At 33.8% G+C, this 7,040-nt stretch overlaps 1 pseudogene; it reads right to left on the bottom strand.

The window, feature by feature from the left end:
- Positions 1 to 4,797: 4,797 nt before the first annotated feature.
- Positions 4,798 to 5,624, bottom strand: LOC105731286 (transcription factor IIIA-like; annotated as a pseudogene).
- Positions 5,625 to 7,040: the final 1,416 nt, after the last annotated feature.

Here is a 7,040-nt window from a genome sequence, read left to right as displayed (position 1 = left end):
ATTACTTAAAAATATTGACCAAAAATGCATTACATCTATGATGCAACAGATGTGAAATCTACACATGCTTACATAATTTACATTATCATTCACTATGTAGTTAAATATTGTCATCAATCTCAGTTCAAAATAATGAATAATTTTATTTGAATAAAAAAAGAACGTATACGCTCTTATAGTAACGCGGTTTACTTCAGAATCAAAAGGCTTAACTTTTATGTCTAGATATGTAAACTTGTATATATATTTTAATCTTTTTAAACTTCTTTGTTTTCATTTTTAATGCTTGGAATAACAATATCTGCTATAATTACCTCATAGCATTTTAAAAATGAAATGTTAAGATATTAAAAATAAATTGCTTTGTCAAATTCAGAAGACCATATAAATTTCAGCTATTGTTATTTATCATATTACTATTATTATAGCCATTATTATTGGTAATGATTTTATTATTATTTTTATTATAGCTATTAGTTGTCTTATAATTAAAATATTATAGAAGGACACGTGTTAACCTTCAAATTCTTTTGAATACACTTATTCTAATGATATATGGGAAAGAAATATCCCTAAAGAATTGCCCATTATGCACAAGTGGATGAGAAAGTAGACGATGAATGAACAGAAAGTGGCAGAGTTTGATATTTTATTTGGTATTCAGTACATTCATCTTAATTGTTTATTAATTTACTCTTCATATCCAGGAATTGCAGTCTTACTATAAATTTTAAAGTAACTTTGTAGTGATTAATGTATGTATTCCCATATATTGCTCGGTGTCACTGCATTTTAATGAATGCTGTGTTAGAATGCTAAAAGGCCACTGTTGTTAAAATTTATGTCATCTAGGATAATAAATATGCAAATTCAGCAGTAAAACTGTTTATGACATTATAAAGAAAAATGTGTGTATATTTTGTGTGCTATGTTATTCTATGTCTTTCTTCTAGCTAGCTAGCTAGATCCATTGATCTACCTAACACTTACTATACTTCATAAATTAAATAAAACTCTTTTGTTTAACATCTTGAGAATGAAAGCCTCTATTTATGTTAGGCCAATCCAAATATGTTTGAATGTGCAAAAAAAAATCACTGTCCCTTTTGTCATTGGTTTTGATTACTGGAAATTTATTCTTAAGACAAAGCTAAGTTTCCCTTATTTACTAAATTTATTACAGTGCCAGTATTTAAGAAGGGAAGACCTATCTATTAAAAACTATGTATTCAATAGGAAGAAGACAAACATGCCCATTCTTGTCAGTTCTATTAAATGTAGTACTGGAAGTCCTACACAGCAATTAAGCAAACAAAAGAAATAAAAGACATTTCTGACCGGGTGCAGTGGCTCATGCCTGTAAACCCAACACTTTGGGAGGCCGAGGAGGGTGGATTGGTTGAACCCAGAAGTTGGAGATCAGTCTGGGCAAAGTGGCAACACCCTATATCTACAAAAATGCAAAAATTATCTGGGAATAATAGTGCATACTTGTGGTCCCAGATACTTGGGAGGCTAAGGTGGGAGGATCACCTGAGCCCAGGAAGTGGAGGTTGCTGTGAGCTGTGATAGCACCACTGCACTCTAGCCTGGGCAACAGAGTGAGACTCTCTCTCGCTCTCACACACACACACACATTCACACACACACACACACACAATTTTCAAATCAGTAAGAAAGAAGTAAAATTGTCTCTATTTGCAGATAATGATTTTATATATAGCATATCCTGAAGACCCCACCAAAATACTGTTAGAATTAATAAATGAATTCAATAAATTTGCAGAAACAAAATCAACAATAAAAAAAACTAGTTGCAATTCTATACACTAATGATAAATTATCTATAAAATTAAGTAAACAATTAATTACTTAAATAATTGCATAAAAATAAAATAATTAGGAATACATTTAACCAAGGAGGCAACTGTGTTTTTATTGGTTAAGGTAATTTTGAATATCTTTAAAATAGAATCTTTTCTGAAACTTTGCTTTGAAAATGGAAAATATTTTGGAAACCTCACAATATTTAAAAAATATATGGAAATTATTATATTATTTAACTCTGAGTCATGCCTTTATTTGAGGAAAAGAATAAAACCATCATAAGAGGCTTAAAGGGGCCAACTGTACACCCTCTGGTTTATTGCTTCCATAAAGTCTAATGACTTTTCCTATTGAGAAGTAATATATATCAAATTTATATAGCCTTCTGTCATTATCAGTGATGGCATGCCAGGTGTTCACAGTTTATCACTGCCATAATGTTTTAATGATATATTTGAAAACATGCATTTTAAAAATTTGTCTACACTGGTTGAATTTTAAAATTCTAATTTTAAAGTCATGTGTGTATGCATGTAATTTTAAAATTTGTATGTGTGTATGCGTGTAAGTTTCCATTTATGTGTGTTTCACCATTGTGCCAAGATATATATTTATGTCCATTTGTGTCCATTTAAGGCCAGATGAATATTCTAAGTATAGACAATGATTTGGTCTCATTTGTGGTATGTTTTTTGTAATTATTTTTAAGACTTCTGATATGTTCTTTACTCAGTTTAATATCTATAAAACTGAATCAGGACTTAAGTACTTGATAAACACAATGGAACATGTTTGTGCATTTTGATATTTTCCATCATTATCCTATTTCATAATTTCCAACAAATTTAGTAAATGGCATTTTAAAAAAATTCACTTAATTACTATTCAAAAACTTGCTGAATATGTCTGTTGTTGTGCCTGTGTGTGTGACTGTGTGGTATGTAGAGGTGTAAATATACCTAGAGCAAATGAAATAAATCATAGACACAAAAAATAATTCAAGAGAATATGTGACTCAAAATTTAAGACTAAAACACAAGGACAGCTTCTTTTAAGTGACTAGAAATTTAAGTATAAATGGTAACAGCTATACGTTGAGAAAGCTCATAGAAAGACTTTACTCAATCAAATTTGGATCCAAAGGTTTCTGTGGTTCAGGTTTGGATTGGAATGGATTCCTCACAGATGAAAAATGTAAAATAGTAGTTATCCTTCACTGATTTTTCACTCACTAGGCAACCAGTTTCTAAATTAGAATGTAACACCCTTTGCTATATCTCATTCTTTCCAGGTTAGTTTTGTGGTACTATGCATCAGCCCTACTTTAATAATACTATTTTTAGAGGAGCCAAAGAATAAATAATCGTTTCCCCAATATTCCCCAAATAATGAGTGCCAGAAGTCATGACTTTTAAGCAGGTAAGACATGGAAAATCAGAATAAACTTTTAGAAATACATTTAATTCAATTCCACAAATATTAAACATTCAGAATCTGGCCACAATCATTGGAATACAAAAGCAAAATACTAGTCCTTTCTTCCCTAAAATGTTACAAAGCAATAGGTCTAATATTGTATGTATTTCTAATGTGATGAAATGTTGATATATATATTCTCTATCATGCAAACTACAGCTCTAAAGCTTTTCTAAGATAGTACATGTATTATGATTTCTACAATACAACATCATTATAGTTTTACCTTTTATATCTCATATTCTACTTTAATTATAGAATGGTATTACCACATATCCCTGATAAAAATATCAAAACGTGCTATGGGAAAATTAAGAAAAGACATATTAAACCTTGTTATGTAGTAGCATGGACCTGGGAAAGCTTTTTGGAAGAAGTGAGGTTCATCATTCAGAAGTCAACCTATTTAATACAGAGATAATTATTCAACTTTACTTCAGAGAATTTAAATCTGTAGCTACCCTCTCATGGTTTGATTGTTGCTGGTGACTATTTTTTAAAAGAAGCAAGAACTATCTGACACAACTTGTTTTGTTTCTCTCACATATTGTTTTAAAATATTTAGATTTATCGAATATAGCAAAAATCAGAGTATTGTACAAAAAAAAAACTGCATTTCCAGCTTTCCTTAAAATTGTGAGCATGTGGCCAAACCAAGCTCTCAATTTTATTAGCAACATTTGGCTAAGGCACATCTGTTTCCATTTGCCCACGTTGTCTACATCACGCATTTCACTCTCCTGACTGGGCAAATTAGTTACTTGCACTTTTACTCCTGCTTGAGAAATGGAAGAAGTGTTTCCCTCCCTTGTTCTACTTGAAGTGACATATTCCTTTCTGGAAAGAGGAAATTGTTTTCCAGAAAAACAAACAGAAAGTGAAAATAGCCTTATTCAAGCAAATTGGCAAAGAATAAATTTAACACACTTATTCATAAATTCTAAATCTTTAAGCTAAGAATCCCATAATAACTTGGCCATAAATAGTTTAATGAGGGTAGCAAAGTTGATTGTAAACCCTAAAAAATCTGCTTAAAGAGTATAGAGGTGGAAGGAAAAGAAAATATATGAAGTGTCTGTTAAAATCAAGTTAGGTGTAATCATCAAAGAGTTTAATATGATTGGCCTCAGTTTATATTCCCATAGTGGAAAGAGGAAGCAAACTCAGAGTTACCCAACCTTAAAAGCCTGGATACTCTATCTATTATTCTTTCTATTCTACCAATTATTTTCAACTACTGGCATGCGGTTTATTAGATGGAAGATGAAAAAGAAAAAAGGCAGAAGTTTTAAAAGCATCAGTAATTCATTATAGCTTAACTCCTCTGATATGAAGGCCATTGTCTCTAATTTTTATGAATTACCTAATTTAAAATTAAAAATTTTATTTTTAATTTTTTTCTGCATCAGTAATTTTAATAAAGAAAAATATGCTTCTGAGAGAAAGTAACTAAGCTCACTGGTCTACAGTCCTTTAAATAAAGCAGTGCAGTTCTTAGCTGAGGGTAAGTACTGCAACTGTCAGAGCACCTTGTCTTCCACACAGTTGGGTGACTCTGTTTTGACACAAAGATAAGCCTTGCTCTTGTTCCCTTTTGGGAGGGATATATCCACTGAGATGAGAGGCCAAACTCTTGTTTTTCCACGAGATTTTTTTACTTTGAGGTTCATTTTCTTCTTGTCAGGATCATGTGCAACAGCATCCCTAGTGAGACTCTGTTTCATTGCAAATGTTCTGCCACAGCCAGCATGTTCACACAAAAAAACATCGCCTTTCCTCATGAAAGGAGAGGATATGGCTTTGGAGATTAAACATAGTTGTGTAGGTTCTTCCACAGCCCTCTCTTGGACAGCGACATACATCCCTTACTGGGCATGAGTTTTCATGTGTTGCTTAAGGTAATCTTTGTGTTTAAATGTTTTCCGGCATATTTCACATAGTATTTCCTCTTTATGGGTTTCTCTCATATGTTTCAGAAGTTCTGTTCATGTTTTTGCCACAAAGAAATATCCCTTTTGATATACATACCCCTTGTGGGCCTTGTCATGTCATTTCAGCTTGCTGGGTGATGCAAAGTGTTTCCCAGATCCTTTCTGGGTACACTTGGATAGAGGTTCATTGGTATGCTGGCACTGATGGATTTTCAGCTGCTGATGTTTCTTACAGGTTCTTACAACCTTCAAAATTTCATACATGTTGTTTTTGTTGATTTTCATGTTTGCGTTCAAAATGTTTCTTCAAGTTTGATTTGTGTTGAATTTTTGATCACAGCCATTAGCTGTACAAACAAACGTCTTTATGGACACATGAAGTATTTTCATACCAGCAGACTGCATAATAATCACATTAAGTTAAGTGGGGTATCCATCACTTCAACTATTTATTATTTTTTTGTACTATGAATATTCCAATTATACTTTTATTTTTAAATGTACAATAAATTACCATTGACTATAGTCACCTTGTTGTGTGATCAAATGCTAGATCTTACTCATTTTATCTAACTATATTTTGTTCTCATTAACCATTCCCATTTCTCCCTCCCCTCCAAACTACCTGTCCCAGCATCTGTTCAACTAGTATTCTACCCTCTATCTCCACAAGTTCCACTCTTTTAATTCTCAGCAAACATAAAAGAGTGGAAACATGCAAAGTTTGCCTTTCTGTGCCTGGCTTCTTTCACTTACTATAATAAACTCTTGTTTCATTCATGTTATTGCAAATGTCAGAATCTCATTCTTTTTAGGGTTGAATAGTACTCTATTGCATGTGTCTACCACATTTTCTTTATCCATTCCTCTGTTGAACACTTACCCTGCTTCCAAATTTTGGCTATTGTGAATAGTGCTGCAATAAACATGGAAGTTCAGATACCTCTTCAACATACTGATTGCATCTCTTTTGGGTATATGTATGGAATCCATGAGCCCCACACATTGGGTGCCAGAATGTAGGGAGTCCATGAGCCCCACATTGGGCACCAGAATGTCGGGAGCCAGCCCTACATCACTCGTGGGTACACTGAGTTCAGTAGCAACAAAGGAATGAGAAAAAGACAGATTAAGTGAGACAGTGTGACCAGGGGGCCATCACTTTATTACTCTGGAGAAGACAGTGATGGCCCCGAGCTCTGATTATCCACATTATTTATTGATTACCATCACTTTGATCTACAGGGTATGGGTGGAGTGATGATGGAGTGAATCAGTGAGGTGGAAGTGAATCAGTGAGCCGGAACTGGTGTGTCATCCTAAGGACTGATAACAATGGTGGTTTGGGAGTTTCACAAAACAAGAACATGTGGTTATCTTTAGCTTATTATCTATGTGCAGCTGATGGAACATGGGCCTTACAAGGAGCCTACAAGACTGGCTATGTCATAGTGCTATGAAGGGGTTTTACGTCCTTGAGCACAATGTTTATGGTAACAGAGCCTAGGTCACCCTGCACCGGAGCATGAGGCATGGAGAGGCCTTCCTCCTCAGAGGCCTCCTGTGGCCTTCCTCAGTTTGTTGCTCCTTGTTTATGTGTTACTCATAACCAATTTATGTAGGCACTCTGTCAGTCCTTTCTCCTCTGCTGTTTTTCCCAACAGGTATATACCTAAAACTGGGATTGCTGGATCATGTGATAGCTCTATTTTTAGTTTTCTGAGGAATCTCCATACTGTTCTAATAGTGGCTGTATTAACACACATTCCACCAACAGTGTATGAGAGTTCCCTTTTCTCCACATCC

This window comes from Aotus nancymaae, unplaced genomic scaffold, assembly GCF_030222135.1.
Source record: "Aotus nancymaae isolate 86718 unplaced genomic scaffold, 86718_ANA_hifiasm-v0.15.2.pri h1tg000033l, whole genome shotgun sequence".
Lineage (NCBI taxonomy): Eukaryota > Metazoa > Chordata > Mammalia > Primates > Aotidae > Aotus > Aotus nancymaae.
The sequence above is the reverse complement of the archived record's forward strand: the minus strand, read 5'-3'. Positions and strand labels throughout refer to the sequence as shown.